This window comes from Diadema antillarum, unplaced genomic scaffold (genome assembly GCF_040938485.1).
Source record: "Diadema antillarum isolate AM-2024a unplaced genomic scaffold, OU_Dant_1.0 seq00001186_RagTag, whole genome shotgun sequence".
Taxonomy (NCBI): domain Eukaryota; kingdom Metazoa; phylum Echinodermata; class Echinoidea; order Diadematoida; family Diadematidae; genus Diadema; species Diadema antillarum.
The window spans coordinates 682,680-700,727 of record NW_027271985.1 but is presented as its reverse complement, the minus strand read 5'-3'; the positions used below and the strand labels follow the sequence as shown (position 1 = coordinate 700,727).

Here is an 18,048-nt window from a genome sequence, read left to right as displayed (position 1 = left end):
CCTTGAAATTTAATCCAAAATTTGATAAAAACAATAAGTCGCTCTATTTTCCTCATTGCACTGCATGTAATATGTGTTTTGAATGACTTTTCACAGAGCAATATTTCAAGAATTATGAAAGCTGACAGCCTGCCATATTATGGTTCTAAAATATTTGTGCTCTTCTTTCTGATTTAGTGTCAATTTGATCATGAATGTTATACCCTTGACCTTGAAGTGCTTCTAAAAATAGCTGTAAATTTGTTAACTACAAATTACACACACAACAGGTGTTTTATGGCATAACATACTAGTGATTCTTTCGCAAACACAAAAGTTTTTATGGTGTAAATATTATATACTGGAATAACTATAGGTTCTTGCAAGATAAGTCCGATTAATTACTTTGTTCTGACAATGACCCTGAATTTATGACCTTCAAAATCAGGAGAAATGTCTATTCCTGCCCATAAAGACCTGTATTTAGACTGTAAGTACATAATATATATGGACATTGTGCCCAACACAAGATTCTTATTCTAGCCTGTGAAAAGCACATTAAAAGCACTGAGAGTCTTCTTTTTTGGAGGGATTTGTTCTGTAACTATGACAATTCAAAAATCATTTCCATTCCTATATATTTTCTTGTTTTTGGTAAATTTGTTATGTATTTCTTTGTTTTTTTATTTTCTACAGCATTTTTTTTTATTGGAAATTGTCACAGTCCACTTTTTCTACCATAATTTGAATAGAATTAATCAATCAAAGTGATAGATAGCAAAAATGGTCAATTTTCTATGACTTTTACCAAAAAGCACTGTTTTCCATAGGAAATGCACACGAAATCACAAAATATTACTGTACCCTTTTGTGATTGAAATTGAGGGTCATTGTCAGAACAAAGTAATTAATTGTAACATATCTTGCAAGCACATATAGATTAATTCCAGTTTATAACATTCACACCATAAAAACTTTTGTGTTTGTGAAAGAATCACTAGTATGTTATGCCATAAAACACCTGTTGTGTGTGTAATTTGTAGTTAACAAATTTACAGCTATTTTTAGAAGCACTTCAAGGTCATGGGTATAACGTTCATGATCAAATTGACACTAAATCTGAAAGAAGAGCACAAATAGTTTAGAACCTTAATATGGTAGGCTGTCAGCTTTCATAGTTCTTGAAATATTGCTCTGTGAAAAGTCATTCAAAACACATATTACATGCAGTGCAATGAGGAAAATAGAGCGACTTATTGTTTTTATCAAATTTTGGATTAAATTTCAAGGTCATTATTATGTAATGAAAGTGTTTTGTGGTATATATTACTAAAATATGTATTACAGACTACCCCTACAGCAAATATCACAGGGCTACGGCTTTTCATCTTGAAAGCATGGACATTTGAAATGTCCTCTAAACTCAATATGTGATATTACATGGAAATTTGGCCGTTTACGACCATTTTTAATTGGGTAAATTTACCATTTAACATTTCGGTAGCAAAATTTCTTTGGTAACCCAAGATAATATAGGTAAATGTCTATCAATACACAAAAATTGATGCCATTCCTAGGTGGGACGAAGGGTGATCCGTGACCTTGAATTTGACACATTTTTCATTTTTGTCAACTTTGAGGGCGCTCTCCGTAAAAACCGGTGAGCACGAATCCGCTGATTTTTTTCAAAATTACTGAGCAAGTCAAAGCCTTTAACAGCATAATATCTTAGAACCTGAGGTGATGAAATGTGGAAGATATTAGCATCTAAATATGCTTTGAAATTTTCAAAATTAACATTTAACACCATTTTCGGTGACCTCGTGCACGTTAACGAAAAGTCAATTTCGCGTCACAGTCACTTTTTCTTGCAAAGACTATAAAGTTCTCTCAATTTCCAGATAATGAACACTTTTGCATAAATATCCATGCTACCACAATCAATCAAAAATGCATAATTTTCTTTTAACTAATATTTTGGAATGCGCATTGGTTGCTATGTGAGGCTGTATCTTAGCAACCAATTGACCTTGGGGCAAAATATTTTGGGATTTTCCGTCAGACACTTTGGGGAACATTTGGTGCGATTTTAAAGAAAATCGGAGGGGGTCGGGTGACAAGCACTGGATGATTTGACGTGGATTGACCCAGTACGGTATTAACATTTCAGTAGCAGTTATCAGAGTACTGTATTTCTGTCTTCAGCCAAATCACCATGCAGCGCCGTTTTCAAAATGTCCATGTTTGAGACCTCAGTGGATTAATGTGGTGAATAGCTCCTTATCATCGCTGGGGCAACAAGACCTCGTATCTACAAAAGGTCAAATGTTCAGGAGAGGCAAAAAACATGGCGGCCAAAGCACAAGAGCGAATGGGAAAGCCTTTCCTTTGACATGACGTGGTGGCTTCATTTTTGGAGTAAGACAGTTGAGATTTGGGCAGGACATCACTTATTTGACCATTAATCCAAAAAAAGTCATTTTTACCAAAAATGCAGATACCAGGTTGTCACCCCAGCGACGTTATGTTTTTGCATTGAGTCGTAGATCAAACCGTTCTGTAGCCATGATGAGGAGCAATGACAATCAACTCGAGAGGTTGATTTTGAGGAGGTCACTGTACTATCCCTCCAGTTCATGATCAGTGATCTCTATGCAATCACTCTCTACACAGTACATTTCTTCTCATGATATCTTGGAACTCAAAAGAACAACCTTCTGCAACATTACATTCATACAATTAAGAACAGCTGGAGAGAGAGAGAGAGAGAGAGAGAGAGAAAGTAAGAGATTGTACACATGGGTAGCAAACTATTGAACATTAAGGTGTGCTATACCTATATCAGCGACACCATTTCTTTGCTGTCTGTATAAATGTTACCTTACAAATCATCACGCCAGAAATTATAGGCCTACCTGAGCTGATATTGCATACCCTGTACTTAAACCTTCCAGCACTGAAGAATTTTGTTGATATAGAAGATAATACATTATATACACACAAATGTGTGTGGCTACTCAATGAAGGCCTTGTTACATGTACTGACTTGACGAAAAGTACGGAAAATAAAACACATTAACATTCACCTTCATAATTGGATAACTGAAACCTGTAGATCACAGATGGCAGTCATTTCCCTGACATAATTGCATAGAATATATTGTATGGAAGTACAATTTTGTAGTAATGTTGTTTGCAAAGATTGCACCAAATGTTCCACTGTGGGATATAAAAACCCAGTCGTTTCAGGCAGAGATACCACATTTGATACAAAAGGTGGCTTAAAGGCATACAATTCACATCTGTAAGAAATCATCAGCTTTAAGAAGGACAAACGAACAGTTACCAGTATAAGTGTACTTTGATAGAAAGAGCAGAATGCTTGAAAATCGACCAGGAAAATGGAAAAATGCCATAAATCTTGTTTCTCAAAAATACATGTAGAAAAGACATGTAAAAGATTTAATACTGTTAATTTACACACTCTTTAATGCCCATTTAATTCTGTCAATGATTAACCTTCTCAGAAATACATCTACTGATGTCTTCTTGGTTTGATGGGAAAACAGAAAACAAAACAAAAACCCAAAATGGTATGATATTACTACAGTGGTACCTTGTTATTACAAAGTCAGATACAGCACGACATTTGGTTTAACAAAGTAATTTTCATATTAAAATTCCTTCACTTTTATCCCTGATACAAAGAGATACCAAGCACAACACAGAAATATCGGTGGTTCCAAGCAGCTTGTTATTACAAGGTTCCTCTGAACAGTATTCTAGCTTGGCAAAGAAGGCAGATTCTTGGCAAGTTTTCTGTGAGTTTGCAGCATGTTCAAACAAATAGAAAACACACAACATCCATTATGAAATACATTGTACACTTTTGCACAAGTACATGTACACCATGTACGTACATGAAAAAATTTACCAACAAGAATGATGATAAGTACATGGGTATCGGTGATAAGTACGTGTATCATGAATTGCTGAAAGTATGTATTTCCTATTAAAATATGTTTATAAACATTTCTGAAGTTGCTGTCCCTGAGAGTTGAATTGATAACCTCTTTTTGGAACACACACAGAGGCTTGGATACCAAGAAGTTGATCCAATATTGAGTACATAAACAGGAATGCCATATTTTTTTTTTTTCCCAGCAATATTGTATATCAAGAAGTGAAGGCATACATTAGTAAGTATTCAGCTCATCTTGAATGTTCATGACTAAAGTAACGCATGTAAACATACCGGGTGTCTCAGAGTTTAAGTCTAGCTTTTCTAGTTTGTTTTAGTGATATGACTTGGCAGATGTGAATGCATGTGATCTAAGGAAGGTGTACCTACAATGTATGAGAAAGATGTGAATGCATGTGAGGTCCGTGTTACATGTATGGTCCTTGCCAGTGTTCACAGTGTTTTCCTGGGCACACCTTCCTTGAATCGTGTGCATTTTTGTCATTCTCACATGCACAAGGCATTTTGTTTGTTTGCTTTTTTGGCACTATTGAAGAAGTGAGAGAAACACCTGGGGTATAATCACACAATGCTGGACTACAGTATGCTATCTAGATTTGTTTATAATTGTCATACAAATCTTGTCCACAACATTACTCTTACAGCAAGGTTTGTTGCACCAACTGTGATATACATATGTACCTGGAATTCTTCATCCCATACGTGTATAGTTTATCTTCGCATTAGGAAGCATTCTACAGAAATCAGTTTGGTGAGGATTTTCCTGTCAAAGTGTCTTCATAGAGAACTCCTCTGCTTAACTGTTCTTCATTCTTAAAGGGCAGCTCTTAAGTGAAGTACAACATCAACAACAACATACATGATACAAAGAAGAAACATGCACATTTGTTATACGTCAGACATACAGGTTATGACCACAAATCACATACATCACAGAGTTTGCTTGATACAATGTACATTAAGGACTCCCCATCCCTGTGACTAGTAATGCAATATCTATCAAGCTTCAATCCCAGCATTCTTCAGGCTCAGGAATGTTGTGAATGATGGGGATGTCGCCATGGTGACCATCATCCTCGTCGTCGTCTGGGTCTTCGGCATCCTCCTCGTCGTATCCGAGAGACCACAAACTTTCACACCTGTCCTCTTCGTACAGATCACAGACGATGGCAGTCCCATCATCAGTCAGTTCAAAGCTCTCTGATGCCCGGATGATCTCCCTGCCATGTAGGGGGAGAGAACAGAATTCATCCTCTAAACAATTACACAATAGGTCATGTCAGGAGTTGCATCTTTACATGATAATCAAAGTGGGCACTTCAGAAGAGACTTCTCACAGACACTGTCGTAACAGAGTTTAATATTGCATCTAGGCAAAATACAAAATGTATGATGGGTGTTGACGTTTCAGTCAGTAAGCATGGCCGTGTCTCTCTCTCCCTCTCTCTCTCTCTAATGTAGCAAAATATTAGCAATACAATGAATCAAGACTGTCTTCAGTCCAGCTAATCTTAGAAGTATCCTGGGTATACAAGTAGGTGCTAATACTGACATCCCTTGTCACCCCACCCCCCCCCCCCCCCACAACAATTATTTCTGGTATAATAGGAGTAGCAGGGTCATAATGAAAATGAGTAAAGAAATTTTGCATATCTGCATTTGCTGAAATAGTACACATTTCTTGTACTACTACCTACTGAGACTTGCAAACACAAGTACCCTATGCCAGTAAGTTCTCTTTTAATGTCCAGAAAAAAAGAAAAAAAAAGAAAAATGAGTCTTATATTTTTGCCTGACTTTGAAAAAGGTTTGGGATTGGGCAATGTTTTGATGGTTTTGTGATGCAAGGTCACATGAACAGAAATAAACTGGAGAGAGCAAAATAAACATAGTATGTATGTGCATAATGTGTACCTGAGTTTGCTGATGTCAGGACATTTCTGCCACAGGATAGGAAACTTCAGTAATCTGTGAAGAGGAATCATGACTTTAAGGTTATCCACCAGCAAGTCCTGATGGGAGGCAGGAACGCCTTTCTCCCAGTGGTCGTAAAAGCCACACCTGCAATCTGCACAACATGGGGGGAAATCTTCACATGTCCTGAAACAATCCGCACGCATGTGCAGTCCACTGCTGTATGCCTCAATGTCGACAACACCATCCACAATTCCAATTTCAAATACCCTTTGTGCACATGATCTCTGAAGGCACTGTCCTCTGACATCAAATTGGCAACTCCCTGCAGCATGCATCCCTGGCAAGACGGAGCTTATAGCTTCACAGTCTCTTGTGTTGGCAGCATCATCACAATCAGAGCAAAGATGATGATGGGCAGATGGTCCAACCCTGTCTCTATCACACGAAGGAAGTTCTGTAATTACACTATCTCCACCAAAATCCTCATTTGCAGATCCACAAGCACTTGTTGCCTGTACCCTGGCAGAAGTACCAATTGAGGGTGTAAAATCCCCATCATCTCCTCCACCACTCCCCCCCTTTCCCTTCCCCTCTTCACTGTTGCTTGCTTCTTGTTCTCTGCTGTCTCCATCTGCGACCCTCAATCTCTGCATCTGCTCTTCAACATCTCCACTTTGAGTTGCCTCCCGGTTTCTGGATCCCATTTCCGATCCTCCTACACGGTGTTCATCCCTCTGGCTCTGACATGCTCTATCGTCGACCACCGCATCACCAGCATCCCGTCCCACTTCTGATGATCGGCAGCCAGGTGGTGTGCTCCAGTTCATCTGTCCATTAACATTGGCCTCTCCATCTTGGCTGGCATCGTCGAACATCCCCAACTCATCATCCATCAGCCATCTCGCGTCCTCCAGGAGCTGCCTCACCCGGTACCCCATCTCGCATAGGATGTCCTCAGCCGTAGTCTCTTCAGGCGTCCTATATGGATAAACCTGTCTTGCAACCTGAAATCAGTCAATAATGTTTTTCAGTTAATCTTGCATGAAGGAATAGATTTAATTGGTTGTGTTCTAGAGGCAGGCATATGCCTTCTTCACATCATTACATGCATATTTGCCACAGAGTTGCTGATTTTCTCTCAGTGCATGTACGTACACCCTCGGCAATCAAAATTCAAATGATTTTAAACAGATAGTTTCCAAGTCTTCAAGGGTAATCATGCATGCAAAACACTTTACTTGAAATTGCAGCATTGGTAACTTGTAAAGCAATGTATCAAGATGTTTATAAACATCAGGTGGTGAGTTTGTACTGGTCTGTTACCAGTGTATGTACAAGTCAGCTGGCAGCACCATGTTGAATAGGTCTCTGTATCTGGGTATACTTTGGTGTTTCATTTTCAAAAATTCTGCAAATTGACAGATATCTATGCACTGAAATACCTTTCCTATACCACAAAATGCACTTTGAGCAGCTCCAAGGTGGGAAATCATAATTCTCTTCCTCAAAAGTAGACTGCACTTATTTCTTACAAACTGTAAAATATCACATACAAATGTACATTGCACACTGTAATACATATTTTCATCACAGAACAGATCAAGAACTTTGGATGTGTAGACCTATACCATTAGGGGAAGCCAACATGGATTTGATGTCCAGGGACCCTTAAAGGAGACCTCCGGGTGATTCTCAGATTTTTACATTTCTACAACTATAAATTAGTTATACTGAGGACAGAGTTTCAGAATTTGTGATAATTGGGATGAAGAATAAGAATATTTTCAAAAAATAGAACAAATTGCAATGAACAAGTCCCATGATGATGACATGGCAGAGTCACCATAAGAATGCATGAGTTGAGGCTCAAAGAAGCAGAACAAAAGCAGAAGGCATGCATAGATTATAGACAGGTGAACTTGCAAGCAAGCGGTATTGTTATGAAATTACACTGCTATCATTTCTGAAATATGTAAACCTTCTATGTCATCATCCTTGTTCAGTGTAATTTGTTTAAGTTTTTTCAAAGTATTGTTTCTCTGCTCAAGAACCACAATAAATTCCACAAATCCATACAGGGAGTTGCCGATTTATGTACTACAAGATGTGAAATTAAGAAAATCGTCTGGAATGTCCCTTTAAATTTGAAATGAATATGTTGACAAACCCCTCTACTGCATCCTTAAAAAATACAAGGAAAAGTAGAAATTACGCGGTGTGTAATATATGTCCCCGCCGGAAGTGGCATTTTGTAGCAAAATGTGCAATACAGGTCAACAATCAAGGTCAAAGGTCAAAGAAGTCAAAGGTCAAAATTCTGTGTAGAAGTTTTGAAGCCCTCACCTAGTGCCATCACATGAAGCAAACAGAATCAAAATCGGGTTAGAAATGGCAAAGGAGTAGCATTTTGTAGCCAATGTACAATATAGGTAAAAATCAAGGTCAAAGGTCAAAGAAGTCAAAGGTCAAAATTCTGTGTAGAAGTTTTGAAGCCCTCACCTAGTCCCATCACATAAAGCAAACGGAATCGAAATCGGGTTAGAAATGGCGAAGGAGTAGCATTTTGTAACCAAAGTACAATATAGGTAAAAATCAAGGTCAAAGGTCAAAGAAGTCAAAGGTCAAAATTCTGTGTAGAAGTTTTGAAGCCCTCACCTAGTCCCATCACATAAAGCAAACATAATCGAAATCGGGTGAGAAATGGCGAAGGAGTAGCATTTTGTAGCAAAATGTACGCTACAGGTAAAAAATCAAGGTCAAAGGTCAAAGAAGTCAAAGGTCAAAACTCTGTGTAGAAGTTTTGAGGCCCTCACCTAGTGCCATCACATAAAACAAACAGAATCGAAATTGGGTTAGAAATGGCAAAGGAGTAGCATTTTGTAGCAAAATGTAAAATATAGGTCAAAGGTCAAGGTCAAAGGTCACAACTGAAATTCTGTGTAGAAGTTTCAAAGCTCCCATGTACATTGTAGTGCTATCATATAAAGCAAACAGAATCAAAATTGGCTCATAAATGACAGAGAAGAAGCAAATTGAAGATGTTGATCACACACGGACGCACGGACGGACGGACACACGGACACACACGCGTACGGAGCCCGTTTCATAGTCCCCTGCTCGAACTCGTTCGGCGGGGACAAAAATCTGGCATTCCTAACTGGAGACAATTTTCTACATGAAATCATACACTGTTTTGTTATCAGGATGGCTACATATATGTGAACAAACTGCACGAATATATGTATATTACTACGTATCGAATATCCAACAGCAAGTCCTTCACAGTCACTATTAGATAAGTTTACTGAGAGCAGCTGCTCAGCACATGACCTTATCAATCAAAATCAAAGGCAGGGAATAATATTCCTGATATCACATTGCAATTTGCTATGCATTTTTACGTCACTGCTACACAAACTAACTTTTGTGTACCAGTTTTCCATAGAAGTGCACAGGATTCCATTTGAAATATTGCTCATCAGCCAAAATTGCTGATCAAATCTGAGTTGGAAAAATTATTCCCTGAAGGCAGTGAAACTGACCACTGAGTATGGCTGGAGACTCTCATCCTCTTCTGAAGGCGGCGCAGTCTTCTGGGGACTTTGAAGCCGTCTGCTGAAGAGAGCAATCTGCGTGCAGCTTCCGAGATGTTCACTCCCTTCTGGTCCCATGCCCAGGCCAGAGTATTCCACAGAGTAGCCGTATTCATCACAGACTCCATCACCCCTGGGTCAGAGGTCAACAGCATGCAGGGAGAAGAGAGAGCAAGGGTCGTTGAAGCTGAGGCTGTGTTTGAGTGCTCAAAACTGAACTAATCCAATGCGTACTGTACCGTATCATGCCAGACTGGAGCATTCGAGTGCTCTATGGAGAAAGCATTACTGTACCTTGTGAGTTACTTTTAGAAAGAGTCACACGTTTTGTGGCAACAGGGTTGAACAAGTTGAAGAAAAGTTCCAATCTACATTCACGCTGTATGTGTGTTATTCCTCTATACACGCAAAAGTTGAATATTGCCTATCAAAGTTGATGCCTTTGCCTCAGTCCCATCACAATAGACTTGTGCAGAGTTGACTGTATTATAGCAAGAATGAAAATATTAGACGGGATTATAAAATGGGCTTTAGAATCTCTGCAATCTGATTGGTCAATCATCATGCATAGATTTTTACTGATCCACATTAATTAATGAAATGTATTCAAAACATTTCACCTTTTCAGGTCTGGATATCAATGCAATGATTTGTTATTTGTTATTTGCTTTGATATCAAAGAGTCTCATTAACCTGTTGAGGACGAGTCCCGAGTATACTCGGGCAGGTGTCTATGGGAAATGTGTGTTGTAGAAAAATCAAACCGTCCTCAATGGGTCAAGAGTGGTTTGACTGTCCCTACCAGGCCTGAAATTCCCTCCTTGTCCACTCAAACTTGTGATCGGGGTGTCTGAACTTCTGCAAGCCAGGAAAGAGGACATTGAACTCTGCATTGGGTGTGGTGAAGACTGCCTTTGTGGGCTGCATGAAGCCAAAGATGACCCTGGTAGCTTCTGCAACATCATCTGGATAAAGGTGTTCAATGCTGCATCAACAATAGGAAGGGGACAGAAAAAAAAGGAGAAAAATATTAGAATTTACAGACTCACAGGAAGAGCATGTTACAAGCATGCCCATATTACTTTAAAAATTTGCTGACATTTTATAATCCTCCCACATGTTTAAGGTCATCCGACTGTAGATTGCTTGTTGTTCCAAAAGTGAAGAAATCATGGGGGGATCGATCATTTGCACATGCTGGACCTTACCTGTGGAATCAGTTGCCTCAAGCTATCCATTGTATTTCAAATGTTGACTCCTTTAAAGTTGCCCTCAAGACTCATTTGTTCATAACCATTTTCCAGTAGAATTGTATATTATGATTTTTTTCCATCATCATTATTAGTGTTATTCATTTTCATGTGCATGTTTGTGTAATGATGTTTGTACTTCATAACTCACTTTTTCTACTGCACCCTGAGCACGTTAGTTATGTGGATTTGGCGCATTATAAGAACCCTGTATTATTATTATTATCAAAAAAAACCCCCTTGTAACTCTTTATGTGCCATGTTCGCATGCCCGACTCAGTTGACGGTGTGCTATTGAAGTCCGCATATTTAGCTCAAATGCACAAACAAGCCGAAACCAATCAATAAATCTCCAAATGATAGAGTCAATGAAAGCTTCAGTCATGATTCCATCCCTCACACAGACAGCTTGCGTTATGTGGTGATTAAATAGTGGGGTTCCATCAGGATTTTTCAAGAAAATTCTTGAATGTTCTGTTACAGATGTGCATATGTCTGCAAAAGTCTTGCATCTCACACCTGGGCATACATTATAGCGTATGGCTGCTGACCATTTCCAAGAAAATAGAGTAATAACTAGGCCTTGTCACAACATTTTTTTGTATATCACAGCAAAGCTTAGAATTTTCCCTACAATTTTGCTCATAGCATGTCCAGCATAAACTTTTCTATTATTAACTAGAAATGTCGCTACAGCGACTGGTTATACCCCCGCCAAACAACATTTCATAAGCTTTGGTCAAAACAACATTTCATAAGCTTTGGTCAAAAAACTGAGGAAGTAGTTAAATCCGCAAGATCTTCCCTTGATCTTCTGCCATTAATATGCCGTTACCATGGCAACGTACTTTCGGGTACTGTCGGAAAATGCGTCTTGCACATCTACAACCAAAGGCACACATCTGTACCAAGTTTCACGGAAATTGGGCAAAAACTGAGGAAGTAGTTTGCAACCCAAAATTTTCCATCATTTTGGCTCATAATATGTGAGCTGTTACCATGGCAACATACTTTTTGTCACTGTCAAGAAATGTGTCATGCTGACCTATATCCTAAGACAAACATTCAATATGAATTCCATGAGAATTGGAAGAACACTGATGAAGCAGTTTTGCCATGAAGCATTTTGCCCTATATTTTACCAATAACATGCCGTTACCATGGCAACGTACTTTTTGCCACTGCGGAAATATGTGTCTTGCACATTAACATATTCAGATGAACATCTGTACCTACTTTCATAAAAATTGATCAAAAACTGTGGGAGGAGTTCGCAACGCAAGATTTGTACCCATTTTTGCCCATAATATGCCGTTACCATGGCAACGTACTTTTGGGTACTGTCAAAAAATACGTCTTGCACATCTACAACCCAAGGCACACATCTGTGCCAAGTTTTATGGGAATCGGTTGAAAACTGAGGAAGTGGTTCACAACGCAAAATTTGCAACGGACCGACCGCCCGACCGCCCGACCGCCCGACCGCCCGACCGTCCGCTGATTCCTATATACCCCTTCAAACTTCGTTTGGCGGGGGTATAAAAAAAACCACAACAACATAGATTTGAAAAAACAAAACAAAACAAATTGTTTTCAAAAAGTGTCCATGCACTGCCGTCTCAGGATAATAATGAGACCCACAGGGGTTTACACTGTGTACCATAAAGGGTATAACAATATGTAGCAGAAATAAAGTGCCTACCATACATTGTACAAGTGTATATCACTGGGCCCTTGAAATTGTAAGCACCATCAATTGTAGGCTAAAAAAAAAAAAAAAAAAGGTGTTAACAGCAGGAGGTGAATATGTTTGTTTGTTTGTTTTTTAGCTGATACGTATGTGCCTTAAAGACATCCAGATTATAACACAGAAAAGAAGGAAATAATATTTCAACTGAAGATGAAACAGAGCTGAAATATTGAATACATTTTGAAAGTAGCTCCTACACACAGTTTTGCAAGAAAAAAACAGATAACAAAACTTGACAAATTGTGTTTCTCCTTTTCTTGTGAGCTCATAGGAGATATTAGATGTCACACCACTATTATGAAGTATGATGTTGTTTCAACAAAGGCTTGTAAGGAATGGAAGTTGATGTCGAAGCATTTATTTACTTGTTTCCACTACTACAAGAAAAGCTCAATGCACAATATGCTGTCCCACAAATACTTTAATACCCATGTACAGGATAAAGCAGCTGTTAAAGATTTTTTTTTCTGAGTCCTTACTTGGGATTTGCTTTTTTTTTTTCACTTGGCTGACTCATCAAAATCTTTTAGTCTATTGTGCATTTCACAACGAATTGTGTGAAACCTAGCATCATCATACGGATCTAAAACTAATATTTAATGTCAATGACATAGGCAACACTGCACACTGGCACTGGTCCGACAGTTGGTCCCTGACCAGTCAAAAAAAAAGAATGGAAAAACTGGGTACCTATTTGTTTGACACACAGGTCGGACCAGTAGAAGAAATGGGTTATTGTGCAGCACTGACATAGGGGAGAAGAGGAGACCTAGCACAGACTAAATTCGATTGGAGACAATGAGATACACTGTACATTGTTCACTTCCTCATTTGAGAGCTGAAAGGTACCATGTTCATGCTCAGTCATCTATGACTGAGTGCAATAATAATATCCTCTTATAGCCACATGGAGGCACATGGTGTTTTTGTCCCCAAATCCCCCCCCCCCCCCCCATTGGTAAATGCTCTTTGTCTGCACCTGTTGATTTTGGCAGATTTCTGTGTACACATGACTGATTCTACCTCTGCTAGTATCCCAGGTGCCTTGTTTGCATTAAACGGGAAACTCAAAATAGATGACATCACAAAACCGCAGTACTTACATGTAATCTTCTCATCCAGAGATGGTTGCAACTGCCACCAAAAGTTTTAAAATGTATAACTTTTGAACAGATTGTCTGTTTTCCTACATATTTACTCCAATTCAACAAGTATTGCTGAATTCACTCAATCCATATGTTTATTTTGGCTTCATTATCCTCTCTAAGGGAATAATTGAGAGCCTAAAAAATGTAAAAATACGTAAATAACCACATTCCTCATACTCGGATATGGTTGTGTAAAGAATAAACCAATGTGGCATAACTTTACCACAAAAATCTTGTAAACTCCTGTAGGCATTAAAAATAAAGTGTGTAATCATCCACTGGGACATCTTAATACAGCTATGTCAGTTAAGGCTCAAACAAGTTTGCAAATGACATAATAAACCTAACTGCTGTTTTTTTTTTTTTCCAATTTTTTTAAAACTTTTTTTTACAGAGGCCATACACAAGGGACGGGGGGGGGGGGGGGGGGGGGGGGGGGTGTAATCGCCCAGATACGCTACATAAATATAAGATTACAAGATACAATTAATACAATTATAATGATAATCTTACAATATGATCACATATCATGGGGTCATGTTGGCTTTTTCAAACAATCCAATAAGTCCAATGTGTAAATAGATCATAAACATCAACTTTGTGAAAGAAGAACCCTTAGGAAAGGATTACATCTAGATATACAATACATGTACTTGGGAAACAATCGGACTCACACTTCAACACACACTGCCAGGTCACAGTTTAGGAGCCTGCTGTCCGGTTTGGTGATGGGGGCCATGTAAGAGAGAGATAACCAGGGGATGGGGTAGAGGTTTGAGGTAATGAGCTGGGAGGGGTTCGATCAGGTATCGGTGCCCCCTCAGGACTTCTTTGTCGATGTCCATGCCGACGAGCTCATGGATGTATGCGTGAAATTTGAGGAGCCGAATCACCTTCAACTCCCCGCATCCAATGTCCACAACCTGCCACAAAAAGATAAAACCTTACGATGGGTAAAAATGAATGACTAGTTTTGGTTTTCTTAAATCCTCAACTTACTGTACATGTACAATGTACTTACATACGGTCCATTATGCCATACGCATGTAAAATTGTAGAGCAGCAACAAAAGTCCTCCATTCGCTTCTGTCCATGGCCAGACGTTGTCTTGTCCCCCACATGTGGTTTACACGTAGGTCTCTTATCTCTCTCTCCATGGTCCTTCTCCATTTGTTCTTGGGACTCCCCCTCTTCCTCCTCCCTTCTGGAGTCCAGTAGAGTGCTGTCTTAGTCTACATTTGGCGATCACAACCTCCACATTCCTGTCGGTTGCCTTTTTTTCGCATTGACCAATTGTCAATCATCCTGGTAGCATTCAGTACACTGGAGGAAAGAACACTGGTTTTTTGTTGTGACTTTTGTTGCTATTTCCGTAACAGATTACTTTTTACAGGACAGGGTTGTTTTAACCCTGTGCCCAACCCCCAACCTGGAGGGCCAGGGATCACTATTCGTCTGGTCTCTACCCTTTGACCTGTCCGGCTTGGGTGGCCCTGCCAGGAGAATAGACTCCTGCCGGCATAGCTCTAGGGGTCACTGAGACACGCAAGCCCACCCGACCACGACAAGGTTGTGATCCTTCGGGAGGTCAAGTCCTAAACAGCAATCTCAATTAGGTTACCTGAACATAGCATTAAGCAATTGACATCAGGAGAATGTTGATAACACAACTGACAGTGACATCCCACTTGAAAATTCATAGCAGTCAGTCACATCTGATTAATCTGCCCCCCCCCCCTTCCTCCTCCTCCCCCAAATTAAATTCTCTGCCTCTTCCATCTCATCAAAAACTGACAAAATACAATTTTTGTCCCTTTTATCATGTTGACTTCTGTGCAAAGCATAACAGTCTTAATTTTGTTCTTCTACAGAAAAGACAAATGTGACCCTGCATCACAAAACAAACACAGAGTCGCCAGACATGGCATTTTAATTCAGAGCATATTCTGAAAGAGCAGACTTTAAGCTTTAAAATGATGTTTAACTCAAATCAAATGAACTCTCTTAACCTACCTACAATGTAAATATAGGAAAGAAAGCACACAGTCATGACAGTCTGGAAAAAGGGCGAACTGAGGAAAGAGGCTCTGAAGTATAGTGTCTATTCCAGCACTTAATCTTTACCAAGCCGTGCTGGCTGTGCAGGATGTAAACCACTAGAGTATAACAACAATGAAGGGATTATCAGATTAAACCGAAATTGAGCATGCCTTCTTAACACATTCTGTCCATAATTAATGCCAACTTTCAAAGCAGTAGCATTACCCTTTCAAAAGTAATTAGAGTTGAAAGTGAAGAGTGTGTACAAGATCTTTCATAAATTAAAAAGGAACTGTAAAGACAAACCTAATCACACTATTCTACCAAAAAACTGCTCGAGATAAACTGCTAAAAAAAAATGTTCCTGCCAGTTTTATGATCCTTAATTTCAGCATGATGTAGAAGAAGTCTTGCTCTTTCAGAAAATATGACAAAGTCAAGACCGGCTAGGTTGACCTATTTCACCTATTTTCAGTCCTCACACAAAATCAGTGTCTGCGACTTTTTGTTCGTTTTGTGATGCACGGTCACAAATTACAAGAGACAGATTTAAACAATAAGAGGAGATTGCAATGCTCCTAGATGAAGACTCTCCTAATCATAATTGGGCCCGGTTTATTTTCATTCACCATTGTTTATGCACATGGTTGATTTTTTTAGTCACATGCATTTATATCTTTCCAATCCTGTGCAATTTTAACAGCCTCAAACTAGTATTGTACAGTGTATGTGAAGATTTCAGACCAATATACCTTCTTGGGCTGACACTCTTTGGCAATCTTTGTTATCTCTTGGTAGCGTTGCACATACAGAGGTGGGGAGAATGTTACATCAGTCAAATCCTCTAGCAGGGCATCCTCTTCTTCCTGAGAGGGGAGTGTTGCCATGGTGGTATCTATACACTGTGCCAGAGCCTTAGGGTCATGTATGTAGGAAAGCCTTCATAACCTGCTCCTGGAACTTGAACGTCTACTGGTAGTACATCCCTGCAGTAGGCCCTACTGGCAGTCAACTGAGCATGAATAAAAAAAATACAGTACGAAAAAAAAAAGACAACATATTAAAGACCACTCATTTAAAAGTTACATTAATCAAGCTATAGTTTAGATCCTCTATGCAAAATACCAAATATATCATCGCACTAGATAATTCATGGTAGTGATACAAAAACTGTATGTCTATGTGTTTTGGTTTGTTGTCGTGACACATGGTGTACAGCGATAGGGCTGTATAGTAGTCGGGCTACTACTGCTGATCACAAAAAGGTTCATACACTATTACAGCAATTGTGCACATGGTGATGTAACGTTAGACAGAAAGATCTGTCTGTCCGCAGGAGTCTTAGTTTATTTTTTTTATGTTATCGCCCTCCTCTATTGCTATTTTAGCCAGGAAGCCTATCAAAGAACAATATCCTATTACCCAGGGCTCCACACTAACTTTTTTTTTCGGTGGCCCAATAGGGCCACCAAAATCATCAATTTCAAATCTTTGGTGGTCCGAGAGAAAAATTTGGTGGTCCGAAAAAAACAATAAAAAACATTAAAAGTCCTGTTTCTTTTTTTTAATGAGTCACACAGTACTGACACTCACTGCATGCATTTATGCATTTATCGGCGCAAAAAGTTATGAATTTATTGACATGTACTTTTCAAAAAATTTTGGTGGCCCGAGGCGGGCCACCAAATTTGCCCTTTTTGGAAATTTGGCGGCCCGACTTTCACTTTTGGTGGCCCTGGGCCACCGGGCCACCGTTAGTGTCGAGCCCTGTATTTACTAATACCGAACACGTATGGAAGCGAAAGCCTGTAAAGCGACACGTACAGCTGGATGTACGCATTCATTGCACTACACGCTGTTTAGTGATATCTCACATGGAAAGCCAGTGCAGAAAATTACTAAACTGCAGCAAAAAAAAAAAAAAAAAGTGGTATAGTTGGACCTACTACTCATTTTGCTTTTGTGGAAGGGTTCTTTGAAATACGGATTTTGTTTAGTGTGTGGCTTAGTTTTCAAGAAACGAAGTAGATTTTAATACTGTTACAGCTAAACTCATCAACATTGCAATTATCTTCATTATTTCTAGAACCCTAGGAGATCTTTATTTAGCTGAATTAATGGCATTATCGTAAAACAGGTCCCTACTCTATTCACCGCCATTCATTTGTCATAACCGGGGACTTCTTTCAACTTCCTCAAGACTTTGCACATCAGACATAGTGGAGACGCACACGCAGAACGAGAGAGGACCGATATCACGATTTGGCCGTATTACTGTAAATGCATACTGTTGCCAGTTTGGAGAAATTAAATAAGAATCGTTTGGTAATAAGATACACCTCCATACAGGAGGGGATCTGCGAAGCCAGATGTAGTCTCTCCGCGGAAC

At 39.2% G+C, this 18,048-nt stretch overlaps 1 pseudogene; it reads right to left on the bottom strand.

The window, feature by feature from the left end:
* Positions 1-4,967: 4,967 nt before the first annotated feature.
* On the bottom strand, positions 4,968-16,546 carry LOC139744532 (uncharacterized; annotated as a pseudogene).
* Between the last annotated feature and the right edge of the window lie 1,502 nt (positions 16,547-18,048).